We start from the raw sequence: 25347 nt of genomic DNA, 5'->3' as shown, positions 1-25347 counted from the left end.
CACATGGGTTGTTCTGTCATCAGGATTAGCCTTTTCATTTAATTCCCTGTGTGCTGTTTGTCTTTCTTTCTAAAACAAATTATTCATTTAAAAATTAATTACGGTGACTCATGCCTGTAATCCCAGCACTTTGGGAGGCTGAGGCGGGCAGATCACGAGGTCAAAAGACTGAGACCATCCTGGCCAACGTGATGAAACCCCGTCTATACTAAAAATTAATAATAATAATAATTTTAAATTATTTTTAATGTTAATAATTTTATAAATACGAAAACAGTGGTAAAAATTTCACTTGTATGTGTTAATTACAAAACAACTCTACTTTATCAGGATACAAAAACACTGTAAGGAAATACACATTGGATGGCCGGGTGTGGTGGCTCGCACCTATAATCCTAGCACTTTGGGAGGCCGAGGCAGGAGAATTGCTTGAGCCCAGGAGTTCAAGACCAGCCTGGGTAACATAACAAGACTCTATTTCTACAAAAATCCAAAAATCAGTTGGGCATGGTGGCATGTGCCTGTGGTGCCAGTTGCTCCAGAGGCTGAGATGGGAGGATTGCTAGAGCCCGGTGGGGTGGGGTGGGGTGGGGTTGGGGATCAAGGGAGCAGTGAGCCATGCTCATACCAGTGCACTCAGCCTGGGTGACAGAACTGGACCCTGTCTCAAAAAATAATACTTATAAATTGGAAAAGGAAATTATGTTGCCTTTACACACCTGCAAATGTTTTTCTAAGGGGTTAGTTGAAAAATTATACTTTGCTTTTCTCCAGGAGTATTTACTTATAATTATCCCAGTGCCAATTTGGCACCATAATGTGAATACAATACACTACGATATGTTAATACATATAATTTTAAAGGTAAATTAGTTATTATCAAATTGTTTTTATTTTTAAATAATTTTAGAGTTACAGAAAAGTTCAAAATAGTACAGAGAAGTCCTATACACTTTTCACCCAGCTTGCCCTTAAGTTAACTTCTTACCCACAGCCATGATTCCAAGGAATTAAGTACAATTAAGCATAATACTATTAACTAAACTCCAGACTTTATCAGATTTCACCAGTTTTTCTTCTAATTGTTTTGTGTATGTGTGTGTTCCAGGATCCAGTCACCGATCTAAAATCGCTGGTAGTCTTTAAGTTTTAAAATCCTCCTTAGTCATTTAAAAACGTGGTAGTACAGAACATGGCTCTAGTCCATCTGAAGCAAAGAAGACTGGAAAGGGAACTATGAAGTGCCCGTTCGAGACCAGGATTGGTTATTAATAAAACCCTAGACCTATCAAGTGGATGGTTGTGGGAATCAAACATGAAAGCACTCTGAAAATTATCAAGCACTGCACTCTAGTAAGATCATTTATTCATTCATCAATTTTTCAGAAACGATTTCCTGAGCACCAGTCATATCTTAGGCACTAGGTTAGGCACAGGAACCACACAAAAAAAGACGCCAGTTCTTGCTTGCTGGTAATTCTAGCCATGCAAAACTCATCATTAAGTATTTATTGAATGTCTACCACTGGCCCTGTGATACCAATTATTACCTTTCCATTAGAGTGCAATGATTGTTCCATTACAGGCTTGAAAGAGTTAATGTGCTGCAAATGCCTTTGTGCCTGGGGAGTTCTGCACCACCTCTGCCCGGGCTGCAGATGCATTAGGCTCCAAGTATGTATTTTCTTTTCCCTTCTGTTTATGTCTCTGTTTTCTGTGAAGTCTGCTAAACTGCAGCAGTATCTTCCAAGTTCTCTGACAATGTTATAAATTTCATTAAGAAGATGTAGCCTTCTGGGGCAATTAACTCCAAAAGTGGTACAAAGCCATAGCAAGGAGATACTGGCCTGTAGTACTTAGCACTTAGCTCTGAAATTGAGATAAGCCCTATCAACCCGGGGTTGTGTTTAATGTTCGCTGCAGCTTCCATACCACAGCTACAACCTAGCGGTCACCGTGTTAACACTCCCCAATATCTATTACAATTAGTTTTTGATTAAGAGGCCTAACATGGCTTTTGAAGCTTTTTATGTTGTGTCAAATGGCTAGTGATGGAGTGAGATGCACAGACACCTCCCGGTAACAAAGCATATTGTAAAAGGTTTCGAGTGAACTATTTTATCATCCTAATGGAAACCAGATGACTCGAACTCCCCCCTTAATTTCAACTATTTACTGAAGAGTCCTTGTTTTGAATTACTGAAAGATTTATCCTTAAATGACTAGCTCATGCATTAAGAATCGCTAATAACAGAGCCATTTGGAATTTGGGAAAGCTTTTATAGATGACCGAAGCAATGTTCACAGAGGTTTTATTTTATTTTATTTTACTTTATTTTTCGTTTGATTTTTAAAGAGCAAATATCTTTGCTCTTTCCTAGTGTTTAATTATTACTTTAGTTATTTGTTTATGAGGCCTTTCTCAGTTGAGTTATACTGTCTCTGCCAGGGTTTCAGTCAGTAGTCTTGGCCTGTTGTTTAAGAAAGAGGTCACTGGTATTTTGTGAGAGAAACTTTGTTTAGTTATGTAAGATGTAATTCTTTGTGAACTGAAAATATATGCTATTTTTGTAAAGGCCATTCGATGAAACAAAGTACAATTATTTAAAAATTCCTTTGTAGATTAAAAAGCTGAAAATCTGAATTATTTAATATTTTATTACACTTAACATGAACTGTCACATGTAAATGTGATGGAAATGGTATAGAAATATGACTTAACTTGTGAGTGTGAATCATAAGAGCTTTTTACGGCCAGGCACACTGGCTCATGCCTGTAATCCCAGCACTTTGGGAGGCCGAGGCAGGCCGATCACGAGGTCAGGAGATCGATACCATCCTGGTTAACATGGTGAAACCCCATCTCTACTAAAAATACAAATAATTAGCCGGGCCTGGTGGTGGGTGCCTGTATTCCCAGCTACTCAGGAGGCTGAGGCAGGAGAATGTGAGCCCGGGAGGCGGAGCTTACCGTGAGCCGAGATCGCGCCACTGCACTCCAGCCTGGGCAACAGAGTGAGACTCTGTCTCAAAAAAAAAAAAAAAAAGAGCTTTTTACTAACATACTTTTTTACTGACTGTCTCTGGCCTCATTCATATACTTCCCTTTGAACCTCAGTTTCCTCCTCGGTGATCTGGGAGTTGAATAGACGTGCCCTGAGTTTTTGTTCATCTTTCCATGTTATTGACTCTGTGAGGTCAGATGTGCTGCAGACTGTCAGTGCCTGGAGTGTAAGAGTTTTACCACAGAGATGTGGTGTGATGTATTGGGTTCAAACCCTGGCTCTGCCTGTTATTGACCAGTCATTCATTGGCATAATACCAACTTATTAATGCTCAGAGCCCTTCCATACAAAATAAGGACAACATTAGCTATTTCACAGGTGACGTGAAATAACCTAGGAAGTAAACAAAATCAGATATATAGGGTGCCTTGTAAATGTTAGCCTCTCAATCATTTCTGTTTCCCCCTTTTTGCCTTCACGTTTTGTCCTGTTTAATGGTGCCTTGTGCAGTTTGGATGAATGAAATGACCATGATGTTTGTCATGTACATCCTCATATTACAAACACTTAGTGAACACTTGCTATGCGCCGATGTTGTGCTAGGTCTGGGGATCCTAAGACTAGAGGCAGAGGCTTGCTTATACAAAGATTGGGTCATAGACGTAGGCAGAGTATTTTAATAGAGCCAGACAGTCAGAGATGAGTAGAGATGGCAGCTCTCAGGGGGGTCGCTCCCTCAGTGCAGATTGCAGTTGGGGCTCACTCTTGTACATGATCACATACATCATTTCAGGTAGTCCTCTCAACCACCCTCTCTGCCTAGCAAGGCAGACACTATCAATCTCCCCTTTGTAGATTAAAAAGCCGAAGACCTGAGTTGTTTGATATTTTATTACTTTTATTAATAAGATCCGTTCAGAATAAAACTTGCTGTCACAGATGTAATTGCAGCAAACACGTGCAAAGATTTAGACAAAGTAAAAAAAAAAAGCTGTAGCAGATTTATGCATTTATATTTCACTTATCAGAGTCTCTTTTCTAAGCATTATCACTTAGAGGCCCATTCATTTCCTTCATTTATGCATTTGTCCAGCATTAATATGCTGTTTTGCAAGCACAGGGCTAGGTGGTGGGGGTTTGAAGATGAAAGCAGTAGCCTCTGCCTTGAGCAAGGAATTTGCAGTCCTGTGAGGTGATAGGCACTTGCGCCCATGATTATAGTGAGAAGTCGTGGCTGGCCCAGAGGTTGACAGAGGTATTTGAGGGAACACAAGGGAGAGGCCCCCTGGAGGGCTTAGATGAGGCCTTCTGGAAGAGGGGAGGGGACACTTGAACTTAGTTGAACTTTATGGGATTCAAAAGGGACACGGGAAAGTAAAGGTGACATGGAGATACTTGAGGTGAAGAGAGTCTGGGAGACAGGAGAAAGCATGGCTCTCTGGGGCTATTGTCAGTGGTGACAAGGTACCATGTGGTGGGGATGTGACTGTGGAGAAGTGGAGAGGCACCAGGTTATGAGGACATTTGGCCCACAGCCCTCCTTCAACAAGAAACAAGTTCCCATACACACTTTGTAGTTCACATCTGTTGAAGTCTACCCCACATTTAACTAGTAAACAAGACTTGTATCTTATTTATTTCCATATCCTCTCGAACCCATCTCATTTGCTGCCTGTGGCTAGTCTGGGTTTATAGTCCACCTTAGCAGTTGGTTAGAGGCTGTTATTAGTATAACCAACCTTAAATAATTTGATTTTCAGGTTGGGTAAGTCACAATATCTCCTGTGGGCTTGATAGTCAAGCTACACATTTATTTAAAAATTGGTTTCTTCACATTATATTTGAAAGCAGTGCTACTCACTCATCTGTAAACCATTAGGCTATGTGTATAAAAGTATCTCATCTGACTTTCATCTACAGAGTTCTAAGGATCCGTTTCAGGTCCTTGCGGATATTCCAGATCTCTATGAAGTCTATTGTCTTATTTTATTAGCTTTCTCTTTAGGACAATCCTATAGTGAACTGTGTATTTAAAGGAGAAGAGAAACCGTAGAATAAATTGTAAAGATACACTCACGCTTTCTTCCTCCTTGGCAAATTTTCAGGTGTCCTTTTTTGTTTGTTTATTTATTTGTTTTTAATTTAAGTGGGAGATTTAAACTGGTCTGGTGTGGCCTGCAGTAGATAACGTATTGTTTGGCCCATGAGTTATAAATCTAGAGATTTCACACAAAATACGGCTTCTTTAAAAAATCTAAAGATATGATGCTGTGGCTCTTAGGGGCTTTCTGTGGGGCTAAGGCACATTCACTCCCGGGTTCCTCGTGGTCCCTGGGGCACCCACTTCACTCATCAGGATTCCCTGCCACACCCCCAACACATTTGCCTTTGAGTCTACAGCTTGGACTTGACCTTTTCCCATTAAACAACTGGGTGAATGCCAATCAGCGGGTACAAAATGTAACCCTCTTAGCGCAGAAGTTTTAAAACAAGGCATGGACTTAATAACTCAACAAGGAAGCCAATACTTTTAGAGAGGCTTTGCAGGTTAGTGATAAAATACATTTCCTGAGTGATTTTACACATTGCCACGGAAGGAAAACAAAAGAACCACAAATGTTAGACTAAGTAAAATTTATCATATCAGTGGTCCTCCAGAAAATTTTCCTCCATCATTGCACTTACTTTTTATCATGACTGTCTCAGAACTGTTTTTTGGTGAGAATATGAGAAACATAAAAAAGAAGAAGTAATTTTTTCACTCTCTAACAATCAGAAATCACCACTGGGGTTTTCTTATATTTTTGGGGGGTTTCCTCTGGCACCCACTTTCCTGAGGTTGGTTGGAAGTGCTAGTTTTTCCTGGTGTTAATTATTAATGTGACCTGTTTATGTACCAGTTATCCGGCTAACCATTAATATCTGTTTACTCATTGATGACCTTTGCAATTGCGTACCTAGCTCCTGGCTGTAAATGTCAACTTTTTGTTTTTATATGCTAAATGTTTTCTCTATATCTACTGAGTACCTGAAACAACTCCTTAACAAGGTAAAATAATATCAAGCAACACAAATATAACCTTTATGAATATGAAAAGGAAGACAACTACTATTTTTTTTGTGAGGCAACAGAACTTTCCTGTTTGGAATGAGCAAGAAATGTACACAAATGGCAAATGCAAAGGATCCCTGAGGGTAAAAAAAAAAAAAAAAAAAAAAATTGGCAAGAAAAAATGTTCTTCTGCTTCTCTGCTTAGTTTGGAGAGGCGGGGTCGGGGCAGGGGCGGGGACAAGGAAAGGACTCTGACCTAATCCTGGGGAATGAAACCCAATTTTACTTTTTCAAAATGTCAGTGTTAAGCACTTGCACATTCAAGCAGGCCTGCAGGATTTATCTCTGGCTACCCAGTCAGTCTACATTAACCCCAACACGAGCAAGACATTTCCATTCCACACAATTGTAATGGCTAAAGCTGAGATTAAGCAACGCAGCTTGGATTAGGGCTGCAACTGGTGACCTTAATTTTACCCATCATTGGAGCCTGTGTACATTTGACTCTTCTTAATTGCATTTGCCTAATTTAAACAGACAATAGTAGCCCAAGACATTTTTTCACCCCCAAATAATAAAAAAGGAAGAAGAGCGTTTTCCTAGAAATTAACCACAGGACAGTCTTATTATGTCTGCTGCTTGGGTAACAAAAGCAGCTGTTTTCTTTTTCTTGCCCCATTAACATACCAGCACTGGGAAGGACCCATTGAAATATTATCATCTTTGCATAACAATACAACTTTAAAGTCTCACAGTGCTTCTTTAGCGAAATATTTTAAAATATTAATATCATCCCAGCCATAAATTACCATGATGGCATTCATAGAGATTAAAGTTTTGAGATACACCTTAGGTGTACATTCACATTTTCTTGTTCATCGAGTTCTAACTTCAGTAAAATTAGTTTTTTTAGATAGAGCTCTGAACACTTGCTGTGACTGTCACTTCATGTTGAATTTATCATATAGAATTTAAGGCGGAAGACTGGGGAGCAATCTGTCACAAATGATTGTATTCATAATCGTTGAGGGTTGGGATGGGGGCTGGGGAGAAGACAAGCATCCTAGGGCCGCTCTTGTCGTCTGCACCATTCATTCGGCTCCAGTGGCAGTGGCGAGGGGATTTGCGTAGGCTGAGTGTGTAATGTGTTTCCTTCAAGCCTGCCTTGATGGCTCTGTCTGTGCTGTACTTCATGCACATAAATGCCTCTCAGGTTTTCTCAGCTAAATGATAACTCAGCTTGTCTTTCCCGGTGAATTCGGTAATAAATAGATATATGGGCTAGACGTGGGGTGTTCTGACTTAGTGAGATCCTCTCGTGTCCTGGAATAGACAAGTGGACTCAATCATTGTGCTAGCAACAAGATACATACTTTCTGGGGAAGCACAGGGTTTTATGCTAAGTTTACAATGACATGAACTGAAAAGCAATTCAAAGTCAAGGTTAGTATTGCAACCTCACGTCTGTCTAGGGCATCTAGAGGGGAAAACGGTCAAAATGCAACATTATTTTCTTTGAAAATTGAACATCTATTAGGGGATTTTGAAATGATAGAGAAGTAGAACAGTTGAGTTGCTTCTTGAACTCATTTAACGTGTACATTTTACTCTGGGAACTAAGTATTTTCCCAAGACTGCTATTCAGCGCTGCATTTTTTTCCTCTGATGTGCCAGGCATTTCTTCACAACCTCTGGATGTCAAGTACTCTTAATAGCTTGCAGATCTATATCTGGGTATCAAAATCACAGGCTTTTGAACTTTGCCAATCAGAATCCCACATTTACATTTCCTTTTTATGTCACATGCTCAATGAGCTTAATTGACACATGGAAAATTTCCTGTGTACATCTTACTCAAGGCAACACTGGAAATTTGGGTTTATGGAATGTGTCGGCAGCCCTGAATGCTCTTGGCTTCTTCGCTGCTGGCTTGGTCTGTGGCCCAGAATGATGCAAGTTATGCGTAGCTCAGAACTCTCAAATTAGCTGCTGGGGCAGTGTTAGGAGTGTGTTCAGGCTCAAGAGCCATTTTTGAGGGCTGGAAGAGGGAGGGGGGAGGCTCTGGCCCACTCCCCACTGTGAGGCAGTGGAGGTTACTGTTGTTTGTGAAGATTCGGGCCATTAACTTCTGCAGGAAATCTGCCCTCATTCCCAGCCTGCAGTGTGGCTAGGGGCCTCATCCTAGGCCCCTGTGGGATACTGGGATTATTCTATTTGTAGCACTTATCATATTGCACTAAAGATCTTCTCATGGGTCTCTCCTCCAACCAGATGGGGGATGCATTCAGAGACAGGACTCAGCACCCAGCACTGTGTCTGACCTACAGAGATACTCAGTAAAGGCAGCCTAGGTGCTGGGTAGGCTGTAGGACTAAGCAGGACTGGACATGGGGATGACAATGATAATAGCAGCTCCTAATTATGGAACAGGTCCTCAGTGATCATAAATGCTAGCCTAGGTGATTCCTTATACCCATTTTACAGATGAGAAAAGTAAATAGGAAGTAGCAAGGTCAGGTAGTGTTCACAGGGTAAATTAGGAAGCCAGAGAACTGAAAGGGGAACTGGGGAATTCTAGGCTATTCCTTATGCTCTGAACATACACACCTCTGATTTATCTGAAGAAAGATAATATTTCCATGATCAAAATACAATTAAACAGCAGTTACTGAGCTAGTGAAGCCTAGAAAGAGTCCAGGCCTTGCTGTGGTTTCGCTTCCAGTGGCACTCAGAGGGGTCTGTGTTTTCAGTTGCTGTATTATTTTTTGGCCTATGCAGTATTTCATTCTTAGCATTTTGCAATAAATTGGTGGACTCTCAATATTTCTATGTATCTGGCTTTACCATGTCCCAGTTCTGTGATCTTGGAAAATTTACTTCTGTGTTCCTGTTTCCTCTGCTGTGAATGTGGGGATGGAGGGTTGCCTTGAGGAGTGACCATTCTAATATTTGCCAAGATCCTAGAATGGTGCTTAGCACATTCCGAGTGGGCAGCAAATATTAGACGTTCTGATTTATAGTTTTAGCTGTCCCTGTCTCTTCTGCTTGCCACTGTCCCTACATACCTGAGCTTCCCTCTTGTGGCTCTGCTGCCCGCAAGTGTGTTGGGTGCTGGGAACATTGGCTGGAGCGTTTGCTGCATCTGTCAGTCTGCGATTAGGGGCCAGTGGTCCACGCTCACCTGACAGCCATCCTCACTGAGAAGTAGCCACTAGGGGCCTGTCTCTGTAAGTGGCCTGCTTCTCTGGCCTTCGCCCCCTTTCTATCTATCAAAATCTCTCTCTGTCTCCCTGACTCTCTCCCTCCTCTCAAAGGCCCGAGCTTCTCCCCTCTTCCTCCCTGCTGGCATTATCTCCTCCCACAGCTTGAGCTTTGAGGAAACAAAAGCCAGGTGTCTTGGCTTTGGACTTTTAAAACAAACCTCCCTCGAGGCAGGGGAAAAGAGAGGCCTGGCTTCCTTTGTAGAGCAGAGGGCAAATGCTGAGATAAAAACACAAATTAATATATCAGTAAATTATCCTGTCCCACTGACATACTCTCTAATCAGAAAGACAGTGAAAACACGGGAGGATGCCAGGAAAGAATCCAGGGGAGGAAGGAGGAGCCACAAAGCCAGTAGCAGCCCAAGGAGAACAGCCCCTCGGGAGGCTGCAAAGGCTGAACTTTTCCCCTGAGATTTTACTGGATGTGCAGGGAGCACCAGCTTGCACCACCGTGGGGTGACAGGAAGAGACAGACAAGAGCAAGAGATGGAGAATGGAGGAACCAAGGAAGAAAACCGAGGCAGGGGCAGAGAGGCAGGGCTAATAACCATGTGGGCTAAGATCTCACTCCTTTGGACTCATAATCATCACAATGACCTTCCTTAGTGGCCATACTCACTACAGAAGTCGCCCCATTTTAACGACAAGGGGCTGGGCGTGGTGGCTCACACCTGTAATCTCAGCACTTTGGGAGGCCGAGACAGGTGGATCACCTGAGGTCAGGAGTTCGAGACCTGACCAACATGGAGAAACTCCATCTCTACTAACAATACAAAATTAGCTGGAGGTGGTGGCGCATGTCTGTAATCCCAGCTACTCGGGAGGCTGAGGCAGGAGAATCGCTTGAACCTGGGAGGCGGAGGTTGCAATGAGTGGAGATTGTCATTGCAATCTACCCTGGGCAACAACAGTGAAACTCTGCCTCAAAAAAAAAAAAAAAAAAAAACAAAACAAAACAAAAGATAAGGAAACAGGAAGTCCAGGATAAGTGGACTTTCCCAATGTCCTGCACCTGCTAAATGATGGAGTCAAGTTTTCAGCCAGAATGTGGAGAATGGTGATCATGCACTTAACCACTTTGCTATTAGTACAGCCAAGTCTGTGATGTGATCAAACTGGAGAACTCAGTTGGTATATATAAAGAATAAACAAAAACCTGGTAGAACCAGAAGAATTTGAGACTATTAAAGAGAATGAGCCAGAAATGGTGGTGTGAGCCTGTAGTCTTGGCTACTTGGGAAGCTTAGGCCGGAGGATCTCTTGAGCCCAGGAGGTCGAGACTGCAGTCATCACACCACTGCACTCCAGCCTGGGTGACAAAATGAGACCTCATCTCTAGGAAGATAAAAAAAGAGAATGAAGCTCTACTCCCAGGACTTCAAATATAAATGAAATTTTCAGGTGAAAGAATAAAATTGTCACATCTACCACCTGGTGAAGAGCTTGCACAAACATGCCCTCATTGGCTCCACTCAACCCCGTGGGATAAATCAGGGCTTACTGCCCTTTTATAGATGTGAAAACTGAGGTTCAAAAAAATTAAGTGACTGAGCCAAGTAAATAAGAGGCAGAGTTTAAGATGGAACACAGTTCTACTGGCTCAAAATCCAATGTTGATGGCATGGCATGGAGGACATTATTTGTCAGGGGGGCTCATAGTCCTATACTCAAGGGTTGCCGGGGAAGAGGAATGAACTAATATCCCTTTTCCCCATGCATGCTGGTGGGTTCACTTAGGAGAAATGCATGTTGAAGGTCAAGTAATGGGGTTGCACAGATGGGAAGAGAAGAGGGATTTTCAGGTGGCTTTCAGCTGATGCATTTGATTTGGCAGGAGAGGAGAGGTAGTTGGGATTCATGATATGAAAGAAATATGCAGGAAGGGAGCAAGAGTAGCAAAAATTGCAAAGCTATGAGATAGAGAGGAAATGCAGGAAGGATTTCAAAGCAGAGTATAGGCAAAGAATGCCTGGCATACAATCTGGAGAGGAAAAAGATGGGGAAAGGAAGTAGGAAGTGAAAACTGAGGGAAGTGGAAAAGAAAGTGAACATGTGGATGATTTGGAAGCTGTCCTCAAAAAGTAGAAATGTGGGCTGGAATCTGTACAACACAAACTAAAGGGAATATAATGTTTGGGATAGGAGAGGAAACACCTGCGTAAGAAGGGTGTTTGAAAAGTCAGAGCCACACCCAGACCAGAAGATTCAGGCAGACTGATGGACATCATTATGATGAGAAGAAAAAAAAAAAATCTGTAAGTTTCAGCCAAAATAAAAGAAAAAATGTGGAGTGAGGAAAGGAAGAACAACCACAAAATCAATGTTCTTTCTAGAACTTGCTAGAATCACAATAGAAATATTGAAGCACTATTAGACCAGTATTTTCTAAACATATCTGAGGATAGCACCTCCTCTAACTTTTTATTTTCTTTTTTAAATTTTTTGAGACAGGGTCTTGCTCTGTCACCCAGGCTGGAGTGCAGTGGCACGATCATGGCTCACTGCAGTCTCGACCTCCTGGGCTCAAGTGATCCTCCCACCTCAGCTCCCTGACTAGCTGGGATCACAGGCGCATGCCACCACATCCATCTGATTTTTCTGATTTTTAGCATAGAGGGGGTCTCACTATGCCATCCAGGCTGGTCTAGAACTCCTGGGCTCAGGCAATCCTCCTGCATTGGCCTCTCAAAGTGTTGGGATTACAGGTGTGAGCCACCATTCCCAGTCCTCTTTTTTATTTTTAAAAATCCTTCTTTAATATCTTGTGGAACTATAATTTTAGGAACATAGTTTATAAAATGCTAACTTGGTAGCATTAAGGTGGACTTTTCCACCCCTGAATTCCCTCCTCCCAAATTGTAGTCCTTTCTGATTTTTGAATGATGGCTAATAACTCTTCCGATTCTTGGTGCTTTCACCGTGCCTGCCTATATGCGACCTCTGTTAGATTATGAGCTGAAAACCCAGGCTTGTTAGAATTTTGCATAAATAAGCATCATAGGATTTTGAGCATTGGCTTTAGAGACTCTCCCATGAGCTTGGCACCCTGAAGCTTTTGCAGCTATTTTGACTGCCCGCAGAATTTTTCTTGCTTACTTACTTGTTTCTTAGCTTCCATTCAGAAGGCAGAACTTTCCAGCTAATTGACCTCCAAATAGTTGAAGCATGATTGTATTATTGCTACTAATAATATTGGCATTGCATAAAAGCAACAGAACCAGTCTGCAGATTATACACTGCAGAGGCCCTTTAAAGAAACAGTTAATCCAGAGATTAGGCTGCATATTTTGAGGACTTTTTCAAATTTTTGTCATGCACATACACTCATCTGATGCTTGCAACAGTGTTGAGCATATTGTTTGTGAAGTGGTAGTGAACCTCAGTATGAGAAATACATGACCACCTACTGGTGGGGTTACAAAGGCAGAAATTCAGCTATAATCAAACAAACAAATGCATTCTTCTTTCTACACATTCATGAGACAAGAGTGTAAACTCACTTGTGGAATTTACAGTTTTCCACAAGTGGATTTGGTGGAGGCATCTGACTGGGTCTGTTTCTGTGTCTTTCACTGTATGCATCTCTTATCATAAAATTTAAACAAAGAAATGACAGTTGGCCTCTTGCCATGGAATTAGATTCCATTATAGAATAAATTCTTATCACTAGTCCCAATGGTTATACCCAAGATGTCTTTTTGGATACGTTTAAGGTAGATATTTCAGGGTCCAATCAGATACATCAAAGGAAAATAAATGCTAACATAAAAATGGACAAAGGAAGGGAAATAATGATGTTGCTTTGTGCAACTTTTAGAGTACTTTGTTTCATGCCAGACATTACCTTTATCTGTCTGTCCCATTTATCATAAAAATTTTACTTTGAAAATGTTATTTTAGAAGGAAATTTAGTTGTGACAAGACTTAAATGTAGGAGGTGAAAGAATTAGATAGTGAACATCCAGGTATCCATCACCCACTTTCGACAATGAACACTTTACTTCTCTTGCTTTTTCACATCTCTTGCCATCTGTCCTTCCCTCCACCCAATCATCCAACCATCTTGATTTTCCGACGCATTTCACATGAGTTGCGTGCCTTGATACCGTTACCACTAAACTTTTCAGTATGCAGATCATTAACTAGAATGCAATATTTACTTACAAGGTTTGTTTTTGAGGTGGATACAGTATAATGTTCAAACTATGTACATTTTGGTGGATTTTGGCAAATATATACAACTATGTAACCCAAACAACTCTCAAGATCTGGGATGCTTCTAGCATCCCAAATTGTTCTCTCATGCCCATTCCACCAATCCTTGCCCCATTTTTTCCAAAGACAACCATTATTTTGATATATATTTTTTCACCCTAGATTAATTTTACCCATTTTAGGATTTCCTGTAGATACAATTATGCAGTGAGAAAAAGACATGCAGGGCTTTTTCACTGAGAATAGTGGTTTGGAGATTCATTATGTTGTTGTGTGTCTCTACTGTAGTTTGTTCCTTTTTATTGTTGAGTAGTAGTCCATCGTAACCATATACCACTGAGGAGAATTTTGAGAGAGATAGAATATGCACCAAAGAATGCCAGAGGAGAGTTTCCGGGATAATGAGATGGTGGTGGTTGGGGGGACCTGAGGTATTTTACTATAAAAAAGAGCACTTTTAGGAAAGGACATGAGAACCACCTTCTACTATTTAAGGCAAGAATCAGCACACATTCTAGCAATGGGCCAGATAGTAAATATTTTAGGCTTTACTGGGCCATGTGGTCTTTTTTCAAGTACTTAGTTCCGACTTATAGTAAAGTAAAAGCAGCCACAGACAATATGTAAGTGAAGTATGATTGTGTTCCAATAAGACTTCATTTATAGACACTGAGATTTAAATTTCATGTGATTTTCATGTGTCACAAAATATTATTCTTCTTTTGATATTTTTCCCAACCATTTGAAAACTTGAAATCCGTTCTTAGCTCATGGCCCATATAAAAACAGATGGTGGGCCAGATTTGGCCTACAAGCCATAGTTTGTCAATCTTTGATAAAAAAGCACTGTCAAATGGAAGAAGGAATAATTATTCTGTTTAGAACTAGTGGGTAATATGAAGACTAAAGGAGGCAGCTTTTGCTCAGAAAACTGAAGATCTTTCTATTAATTAAAGTAGTGTTGAAATGGATTCTAATCCCCTACTTTGTCTCTGTCCTTTGCCCCTATTGGTAACATAGGATTAGCAGGACAGGCTACAGGGCTAGTCTGTCTAGTGCAATTGTCCAGCTCTTCTCAGTCTAACTTTGTGACCTCTGGCAAGCTAGTTAACTCTTTTCTGTTTCCATTGATTCATCTATCAAATAAGAGCAATAATAGATCCTGCCTCCTAGAGGCATTTTCAAGATTCAATAAGTTAAGTGTCTATGAAGTCTTAGGAACAGTGCTGATTCACAATCAGTACTCAATATACTTAGGACAGTGTCTGGCACACAGTAAGTATGAAATATGTGTTTATTATTATCATTACTGTTGTTATTGCTTTAATCATTGGGAAGTTGGATAGGCATGTGTGAGAATTTTGTTGAAGGAATTCCTACTTTTCATAGTAGGCTGGACTAATAGATGCTTAAGTTGCTTTCCTGTCCTAATCATCAGCATTCTCTTCAATTTAGTGCCTGATACTTTGACCCTGAGGCTCAATTGTTATTGAAATCTGAGAAGAAATAACATAACATTCTAGTCATTAATATTAGCATAGCCTACATAATAAGATAAAAGTACAGTTGGGCCTCCATATCCCTGGGTTCTGCATCTGCAGCTTCGAGTAACCACAGATTAAAAATAATTGTAAAAAAAAAAAAAAAGAAGAAGAAGAAGTAATAATACAGCAATAAAATGAATACAAATAAAAATACAGTATGATAACCATTTACATAGCACTCACATTGTATTAAGTATTGTAAGTGATCTAGAGATGATTTAAAGTATACAGGAGGATATGAGTAGGTTATATGCAAACACTATACCATCTTATATAAGAGACTTGAGCATCTGCAGATTTTGGCATTGAAGGGGATTCTGGAACCAATCTCCTGAAGATACAGAGCAATGGCTGTGGTATTTTGTTTCTGCTTGATCTCTCCTTATCCTGGATCTTGGACCTACCTCTCAGTAGATCTGATTAATTATAAGGCCTCATGTGGATGCTGACTAGTTGTAATGCTACATGTGAGAAAGTGAGAGGAGTAGGGATCTTTGCTTTGTAAAGGGAAATGTGTCAAAGCATCAAGCAAGCATTAATTTTTCCTAGGAGCTTTATTCACATATTGGGCAATGCTGAATAACCAGATAGTTGTTCGAGTATTAATGCAATTATGTCTGGATGTCCTGTGATGTTGTGGGACTGGTGCTCCAAGTCCATTATGATTGCTGCTGCCTGTCGAGAACAGGGGAATTCAAGTAGAGTTGACTGTGGTGGATCTCCATTTGCAACCCCTCATCCCCCAGTTATAACACTTATACCAGATTGTTGTCTTTGTTTACTTGGTCTACGAAATGTATTTTCCCAAGCCTGATTATTTATCTTATTTTTCTCTGTTAGCTGGCTGGAATGATGGCCCCAGTTTCTAGGTGTGGTAAGCACGATATAATATCACAAAATGGTACTAGCAGAGACCTGTGTGATTATTTATGTCAACATTTCTGTTTTCCACGTAAGAAAACCAAGGCACAGATAAGAGAAACTTCATGCTTCCGGTCCAGTGCTCTTTGTATTATGCCAGATTCATCTTCGACTGTAAGCAGGATTGGATGTGGGGCGTGTTGCTGAAGGTGGCAGGAGGGCCAGATGGAAGCAAGCCCCATCTTCATGCCTATAATGTAGAGTTTTGGGATTATTTCCAAATAAATATATATAATAACTGGAATACTACCTCTATTATATTGAACACTCTCAGAAAACACTGTAAATATCAAATAATAAAGCCTAATTCATTAAAAATCCTGCTAGGGGATGTCTTTATTATTTCACATATTGGAATCTCAAATGGTGGCATTGGTCTCAGTCTTTCTGTAACTCACAGAAGCCCTGCTGATGAGAAAGTGATACCATAGTATTTACATGGGTGCTTAAACATTTAGACATCCATGTGAACAGACAATTCCAGGAAGAATTGCTGTTAGGACACAGAGCAACATCAAGGCAGGCCTTGATTGATCCTAGATGATAAGTTAAAAAAAAAGGTCAACATGGACGTGAAGAAAGAATAATAGAAGGGAAGAAATGCTAGATAGTGAAAAGGGAAAGAAAAGAAAGGAGGTAGTGTACCCTGGCAGTTCCCATGAGGTTAAGGTGGCAGGGGAAATGCAAAGCTCTCTGATGGGGCTGAGTCTCCTAGTCTTTTGACAAAAGTAGAAATGAGGGCTTTCCCCATTAACCCCCACATTACTTAATGTAGCCTGTTCAACAGTCTCATGTGTTTTTTGAAGCATAAAGGATTTGAGTTGACTCTTACTATTTTCTAGCTTGACTCAAAGCACAGGAAGTTCCAAGGTTTCACATAAACAATGCCATGAGAGTTATTAATTTTTGGAGTTAAGATTATTGCCTCCTAACTGACTTTCTGAACTTTTTGAATTTAGTAACTACTGCTTTGAAGGTAAATACTTGCTTTCCATATTAAAAAAAAACTCCACTTTTTAGAGTATGTAAAATGACACACTAACATGAACTAAATTCATAATGAAGCCAAATTCTTTTAAAAAATATTATATCTATAAAATTAGAAAACCGTTTCACCCTTTTGTGTAAAATACCTATGCTAATGTCTTGCTCACTCAATTTTTTTTTTAAATCAATTTTAAGAAGAATAAAGAATTCTGCTGCAAAAACAAGTTGAAAGTCTAAAACTTGTTTATTGCAGCAGAGGCTCCAAGATCACACATGTCCATTAGAGGTATTCAGTGCAGGGTCACTGGAGGGTCGGCAAGAGACAGCCAATTAGATGTCTGTTTTTCCTTTCAAAGTCCTGTCTGTTTCCTTCACTCTCTTCAAAACACCCAAAGTAGACATATATATCATGAGGCCAAAGCAAAAAAAATAAAAAAGCCTTAGAACAGTGGGAGTTGTATTATCCAATAGTCATATGCATTTTAAATACCCATCATTATCAAGAGGAAAAACGAAGCCCGGTGTCTGATAAGAGGATGTGCTACAAAGTAGAATACTATTCAATTCTGTCTAAACTTAGGCAGGAAAAGGCTACTGAATGCAATCCTTGGTTTTTCACCGTGGGAGATAGATGACTTCAAAGTTGTAGCAAAAGTATTTGTTTAGAGTAGGGAGGATCAAGACTTTCTGGTATTTACAGTGAAAAAACAACAACAACCCAGCCTATCTTTTAGAAAAGGAATGCATGGTTAAATTGGCTCAGCTTGTCCCTAGCAACCTGAACTCGGAGGCCACATTTTTTCCTCTCTAAGAAGCAAGTGGGAACTTGAAAAGTATGTAGCATGTCGTGAAAAGGGAGCAGTGAACTTTGCTCAGGTCTGCAGCCAGCACTGAAATCTGAACCTTCTGTAGTCCCTGGACGGGTGTCCCACCTCCCTGCCCCTCAACCTTCCTTTTTAATCCCTCTGCATAGAGCGCTTTAGCAAACTACCTAGGACTGGAAGCAGAGCAGTTGTGACTTCTAAGAGAAAACCTGTTCTCTAAGTATTTCTGATGCCATTAAGAAGGAAATGCTAATGACACCAAAAAAAAAAAAAACCCACTAAACCCAACTTTATAATTATGATTATGATATTCAACCTTATTTTTTATAATATGTACAGAGAAAATATAGAAAGATTTTGTTTTGTTGCATTCATTTTAAAGATAGCTTGAGAAGTTTTGGAGGTTCCCTATGTAGAGATTATCACTGCCTGGAAAGATTTTTCTTACCTTGTTGGCGGGGAACATCATTAAAAGCCCTGCATTTAGGCAGCTTGCAGTATGAATCTTTTCACAACAGTAAGTTACTTGGTAACTTGAGCTGCACTCGTTCCTGAAATTCTTTCACATAATTGAAGATTAACTTGATTCCCCGGATTGTTGAAGGTGGTTGACAGTGTGGGGCTGGGGTGGGTGGAAATAGATTATTCAAATCACAAAGAAGTAGGTGTACCCTAAGTGACTGCTCCATTACTGATCATGATGGTTTGCCTTCCTAAGTATTCATCAAGCTTGGTGCTGCAGGATCGTGTGGGGAGGGAGGAGAGTGCACCGCCAATGTTCAGAAAGCAGGTCAACCTCAGAGAAACTTAAATATTTTGTAAAGAGACTTATATGTAGTAATGGCTACTCCAGAATCCATTAACGCCCAAACAGGCTGACTCAAGGGTTCTGGCTTTCTCAAGTGGCTAATGTAAACAATATGAAAGTCAATAGTCGGGGACATTCCAAGATAGTATTAACACAATTGATTTATTGATGGTTGCACAATGGGAGGTTATCTTTTGTTAATTGACTCAGTAAATAAGCTCCCAGGCGTCAGTGCATAGGGGGAAAAGCAACCAGTGGAGGAAAAGGTGAGACACCTGGGTTATAATTTTTTTCCACTCCCAGCCTGTCTTAGTAAATTCTGTACCACTTCCTCTGCCAACCTCAAACACAGCTTAGCAATATTAATTTCGGCCAAAACTCTGCATCCATGTTTCATGAGGGGAAGTCTCAAGGGTGGTATGTTCCTATCAAACAATCAAACTCCTTCTTTCCCTTTCTTTCTCTCCTTCCTTCCTTCTTTCCTTCTTTCCTTCCTTCCTTCCTTCCTTCCTTCCTTCCTTCCTTCCTTCCTTCCTTCCTTCCTCTCTCTCTCTCTCTCTCTCTCTTTCTTTCTTTCTTTCTTTCTTTCTTTCTTTCTTTCTTTCTTTCTTTCTTTCTTTCTTTCTTTCTTTCTTTCTAACTTTTGCTTCAGGAAGATATAAAGCAATAGCAGGTGTGTGAGAGAGTTCACTGACTTGGCTTATTTATTAATACAAATATAGAAACGGTAGGGAAGATGGCTGTATGATCTTTTAACCTCCAAGAAGTGATTGACCCACAGGGATAATACATTGTTTGCTGTTGGCAGTTATTTATGAAGCACTTCTCTATAAAGACTACTATAATTTGGTACTTCCTCCTCCTAGGAGGAAGGGGGAAAGAAAAAAAATGCTTTATAAATTTTGGCCGATTCCTAGTACAGCAGTCCCCTTTATCTGCAGTTTTGCTTTCCACGGTTTCAGCTACCTGTGGTCAATCGCAGTCTAAAAATATTCAGTAGAAAATTCCAGAAATAAACAATTCCTAAGTTTTAAATTTCACACTGTTCTGAATAGATGAAATCTTCTGCCATCCTGCTCTGTCTCACCTGGCCTGTGAATTGTACCCTTTGTCTAGCGGATCCACGCTGTATGCCCACCCCTCCCCGTAGTCACTTAGGAGCCATCTCTGTTACCATATTGACTATCACAGTGTCACAGTGCTTGTGTTCAAGTATTTCTTATTTTGCATGGTAATGGCCCCAAAGTACAAGTATAGTGATGCTGGCAATTCAGATATACCAAATAGAAGCCGCAAAGTGCTTCCTCTAAATGAAAAGGTGAAAGTTCTGGACTTAATAAGAAAAGGAAAGGTATCCTGAGGTTGCTGAGATCTACAATAAGAATGAATATATTATCCACAAAATTGCGAAGAAGGAAAGAGAAATCCATGCACAGTATGTATAGGGCTTGGTGCTGTCTTCAGTTTCAGGAATCCACCCAGGGTCTTCCAGGGTGTCCCTCAAGGACAAGGGGAGACTGCCGTATTATATCTGCTGAAGTGGGACCACCTGGATCAATTCCTAACACTTTGAACTTGGCAACATATATTTTTTTTTGGACTTTTACACTTTTATCAGCGATAGTTGAAAAATTTAAATTGCTCACTGTTTAACCCTTACTGTCTTCTAGAACAGTGGTCCCCATCCTTTTTGGCACCAGGAACCGGTTTTGTGGAAGATGATTTTTCCATGGACAGGGTTGTGGGGATCATTTTGGGATGACACTATTCCACCTCAGATCATCAGACATTAGATTCTCATAAGGAGCACCTAACCTAGATCCCTGGTGTGAGCAGTTCACAATAGGGGTCGGCTCCTATGAGAATCTAATGCCACTGCTGATCTGACAGGAAGCATGATCCAAAGTAATGCTCCCTCGCCCACTGCTCACCTCCTTCTGGGGCCCGGTTCCTAACAGGCCACGGATTGGTACTGGTCTGCAGGCCGGGGTTGGAGACCTCTGTTCCAGAAAACTCAAAAAACATCAACTTCTCCTTTCAGGCTGTCTTTCCCTCTGTCTCCCTAAGGCTTTTCTTTTTTCGATATGGGCATTCTTTAAGCTCTGACTTCTCTTTTCCTCTTTCCTCTGCCATCTCCTGTCAATCTCTTCCAGCTGCTGGCTGCACTCTGCAGGCGAGTGCAGAGTGAGAGTGAAGTACAAATCAACACCTGCACCCACTCCAGCTCTGTCTGCACCTTCCAACCATTTCCTGTCCTGACTTTTCTATTTCCGTACCTAACCCACCCCATCCCATTCTGCCATTGTTTTTGGCCCCAAAACTTGGAGTCCACCTCACTTTCTCACTTTCTTCTGTAAGTTCCCAAGTCCTGTAGATTCTGCTTTTAAAATGTATAGTTCATAAACGATAAGCTTTGCATCCCAGGTAGATTACATTGGACTGTGGATTGGCACACAGTAAGTATTCAATTAATTTCTGTTGAATGAAGGAATGAGTGAGTGGCTCCTCCTTAAACCAGGGTCCCTGCTCCAAAAAATAATCCTACGTAGCTTTGCATACCACTGTATTCTTCTTCATAATAATCATCTCTGATCACATTATTTCAGGGCTCAAAAACAGTCAGTAACTAGTTTTCTCCTGAATCCAGGGTAAACCACTCTTTTTTCAAGCCACCCACAGTGTCTTTTTGTTTATCTTCCACTGAACTCCTAAATATCCTATGCTTAATACAGAATATTGCTTATTTTCCTCTAAAATCTTTTTTTTTTTTTTTTTTTTTTTTTTTTGAGATGCAGTCTCGCTGTGTCGCCCAGGCTGGAGTGCAGTGGTGCGAGCTCAGCTCACGGCAACCTCCGCCTCCCAAGTTCAAGCAATTCTTCTGCCACAGCCTCCTGAGTAGCTGGGACTACAGGCATGTGCCACCACACCTGGCTAATTTTGTATTTTTAGTAGAGACATGGTTTCTCCATGTTGTTCAGGCTGGTCTTGAACTCCCGACCTCAGGTGATCCGCCTGCCTCGGCCTCTCAAAGTGCTGGGATTACAGGCATGAGCCACCACGCCCCGCCTCCTCTAAATTCTTTATATTGCTCTGCTCTCCTATTTTAGCTCATTTTATTTCTTCAATCAGAATGTTTGTTCTATCATTTTTTTAAGCTGCTTTTTTTTTAACTGTTTTTTTTGAGGTCCATTTCAAATGCTACCCTGTCCATGGAGCTATTTTTAGTTCCATATACCTCTTTTTCAGCCAAGCTAGATGTGCTCTTCCTCTTGGGGCATTTATCGTATTCAGCCTGTATCATAGATATTTCTAGACTTGATTTATTCTTTCCTAATAGAAGGTAAATGCTTGGGAGACAGGAGCTAAATCTTACTTCTTTTTCCTATGCCTGAACTCTCAATGCCTTGCACAGAGTAGGCACACAGAATGCTATTATTGAATAACAATGATTTTTATATTCTCATCCATGTGAGTTTATTTCTTTCTCCTTTGATTGCATGTTGTTGTTCAGCATTGCGTGAGTGTGTGTTTTTCTATTTGGTATGTCCTGCTTAGCACCTTTAGTTTTGAAAGACACATTTAATTATTTATCTTTCCCATTGTGACCTATCAAATAAAATGTATTTTTTTCATGTGAATATCCAAAGTGAGAGAGGATACTGTGAAATGTCTCATGAACTGCTGTTCCGAGGTAGTATTTATAAGCAATCCCTCTATCTGGATTTCTTTGAAATTTTATTTTTATTTGTACAGATTTAGGGGGTACAAGTGCAGGTTTCTTACATGCATATGTTGTGTAGTGAAATCCACATTTATCATCATTATTTTAAACTGGTCTTTGGAATGCAGGGAGGTCCAGGAGCAGGGCTCCTTCAGTTTGCCCTGCTGCAGCCCGCTTCGGGTTTGCCCAGCTTTCTGTTCTTTCCCTACCCCTTTTAATGTCTGGGAATTAGTTACACTGAAGTTCCACTTCATACAGAGCTGCCTGCAACTTGAGATGCAAACTCCAACACTGTGGGCCACTTTTTAGAAGCATGTGGTCATTCGGGAAACAAAGGCACTCCTGTTTCCTCTTCTCAATAACAATTAAGACATCAGATTAATAGAATCTTTAAATTCTTGAACTATGCTGGCAGAATAGTTTGTGTTTGCTTTAACACAAAGGAATACTTTCTGAACCCTAAAGGTCACCCAAGAAATAAGAGAGAGACGGCTTATGAATCGTGTCTACTGGTAGATTTTTGGAGAATGGCATGTGTCCTAGGCAGGGCGCTCTGGCTTTGGAGGGACTTGGCATGGGAGTACTCTGTGATTTACTCTGGAGAGGCATTTCCTGGGCAGGGAATCCCCGGTATTGAAGGGGCATGCCATTAGGAGGAGAAGAAGAAATGGGGGCGGGGCAGGGTGGGGAAGAGGAAGGCTTCCTGGTTCACATTCTGGCATTCACTTAATGAGTGTAATGTTCTTGCTAATGGGATTTAACCACAATACCTATCCCTAACCTTGTCACCAAAAAGGTAGTCTACATGCCCCTTTTTTTCAATACCGTCTGCCTGGTAACTGTGCAAAAGTCTGTTCTCCCAATTTTCTAAATGGTAATCCTAGAATTATCTTGGCTCAGAAATAAATGAAGAACTCGTGTACAGGACTCAAATTTCCCTACAGGGGTTGTAACTGAAACAAGGATTAAGTGGCAGTACACAAAACCTCTCAAGCAATGGACAACCTGTCAATTGCTAAACATTCTATGGTAGAAGGCCTTTAGTTTTTCTCTTTTATAAAGCTTGAGATCAAGTTTTGGTAAGAAGTGAAAAAGCAAGGCAATTTAGCTCCTTTAAAGGATTGCTTGTTGGGAAGGACAGAGCTATATTTAACTCTGTGGCTGTGTCTCCAGGAAGCTAAAGCAACAAGGCAATTAAATGGTGAATTGTGTGTGTAGAGAGGGGGTTCGGGGGAGGGTGGGTTAAGGAGATGATAATATAGGCCTTAAAAAAGAGTCTGTTTAGAAAAAAATTTTCAAAACAGTTGCAAAGTACCATGAAGATACAACAGGCTATTGCCTGACCACCTGTTGCACATCGCAAACCTTTATTTTGAAGTGGCACAGACAAAGCCTGAATAACTCCAAGTTAACCCATATGGTGATAGCAATAATAAACTCTGTGTCATTTATTGAGTATCTTTCGGCAGCAAATAACAACAGGGTCTTGCCCAAAATCACATAGCTGCTAAGTGGTTGAAACAGATTTGAATCTTGTTCTCTTTCTCTCCCCGCTTTTAGTTGCTTATACACTATGCCTCCTATACTCTTCCCTGCTGCACCGGCATTTTATGATTTTTAAATTCTTATGTTAGAGCACTTTGACCTTCTAGGAGAAAGGCATGAAATACACCCCCCTCCCACAATGTGCGTACTCATATACATGTGTGCGTGTGTAAAACATCTACATCTAAATCTACAATTTAAGTGGAGTGCTATCCTTAAAAAAGGAATAATGAGAAACTCATTTACACTGTAATTTACATTCAGATTTCCTGGAACTGTAGCTTTACTCTTTTTGCTTTTCCTTTTTTTTTTTTAAAAAAAAAACCTCAAAACTCCTTTTATTTATAATAATTCCTGCAGATTTGGTTCTGCTCATGTCCTAGATACGGGGTTATGGATGTGGGGCAGAGATCAGCGAGATAGACCTGTGTCAGGAAACAAAACAGTAGGATAGAATTGAGTGTCATGTAACTAGCTCTCAGTGATCATTTTTTTTTCTTATTTTGTATGGTAAACCTAAGGCCTGTTTGATTTTGCATCTTTGAATTTAAATCCTGGGTAAACAGGTAGATATCAGCCAATGATCCCAAATGGAAATTATTGACTTACAAGAGGGTAAGTAATTTGACCAAATCTCAACACAAAATTCTTCTTCTATGAGTGGAGTTTAAAATTGCAGGACATTTTAGTGCATCGTCATTTTTCTTTTTCACACCTATTCCCTTATTGAGATAGGTAGGAATCAAGAATTGCCTCTCTGGGAAGATTGATAAATATTCTTTCTGAAAAAATCAACAGTATATGAATAAGAAGTATATTTCCTTGAATGATATAGTTGTTAGTTTAATACCTTAAATAAATAAGGTATTCAATAATTTTTAGGAAAATCAAATTTAGAAATAAACATTTGGGTATGGAGGGCCTAACAAGGTTGTTCTCAAAGTAGACAAAGGGATACTTACAATCTTATTGAACCTCTTTGGGACCCAGCTGGACAAGATCATTGCTCAGGTCCTCTAGAGCTCTAATATTCTTTGAATCGATAATAGCCCAATGCCCTTTCATTTCTGGGCCCGTTCATTTAGGGATGGGATAAAGTAGTCAAGAAAGCAAAATTCAGCTGTTGAGTCCAGAGGTAGTTATAGATATAAATCAGAATATTTCTCCCTACCAGATCAAAAAGCGAGAAGTTCTTACATCTGCTCGTGTTTGAAGCAGAGCAGCAAAAATGGTGGTGAATATAAAAATCTAGCCTTATTACAAGACCTGAGAAGCAGTTCTCAGGGGGATGGTCTTGCTATCAGTTACCTGAGATTATTTAATTACAAGCAACTCATGATTACCTGTAAAGGCGAGAGATACGGTGGAAAACTCAAACAATGGTTGTTGCAAAATCATATAAATTGGCTTAGGAATATCCCGTGTGACTTCACACCGCCCCCCCCAAGAAATTTGCCTTCCT

General features: G+C 40.4%; 1 long non-coding RNA gene across 1 annotated transcript; it reads right to left on the bottom strand.

Annotated features, from left to right (window-relative positions):
- Positions 1-15614: 15614 nt before the first annotated feature.
- On the bottom strand, positions 15615-18393 carry LOC106999306 (uncharacterized). Its single transcript, XR_013395359.1, has 3 exons — positions 18260-18393; positions 15995-16190; positions 15615-15754 (listed from the first exon to the last, which is right to left on the bottom strand). It is a non-coding gene; the product is annotated as an uncharacterized LOC106999306 (long non-coding RNA).
- Positions 18394-25347: the final 6954 nt, after the last annotated feature.

This window comes from Macaca mulatta, chromosome 7, assembly GCF_049350105.2.
Source record: "Macaca mulatta isolate MMU2019108-1 chromosome 7, T2T-MMU8v2.0, whole genome shotgun sequence".
In the NCBI taxonomy this organism is placed as follows: domain Eukaryota; kingdom Metazoa; phylum Chordata; class Mammalia; order Primates; family Cercopithecidae; genus Macaca; species Macaca mulatta.
The sequence above is the reverse complement of the archived record's forward strand: the minus strand, read 5'-3'. Positions and strand labels throughout refer to the sequence as shown.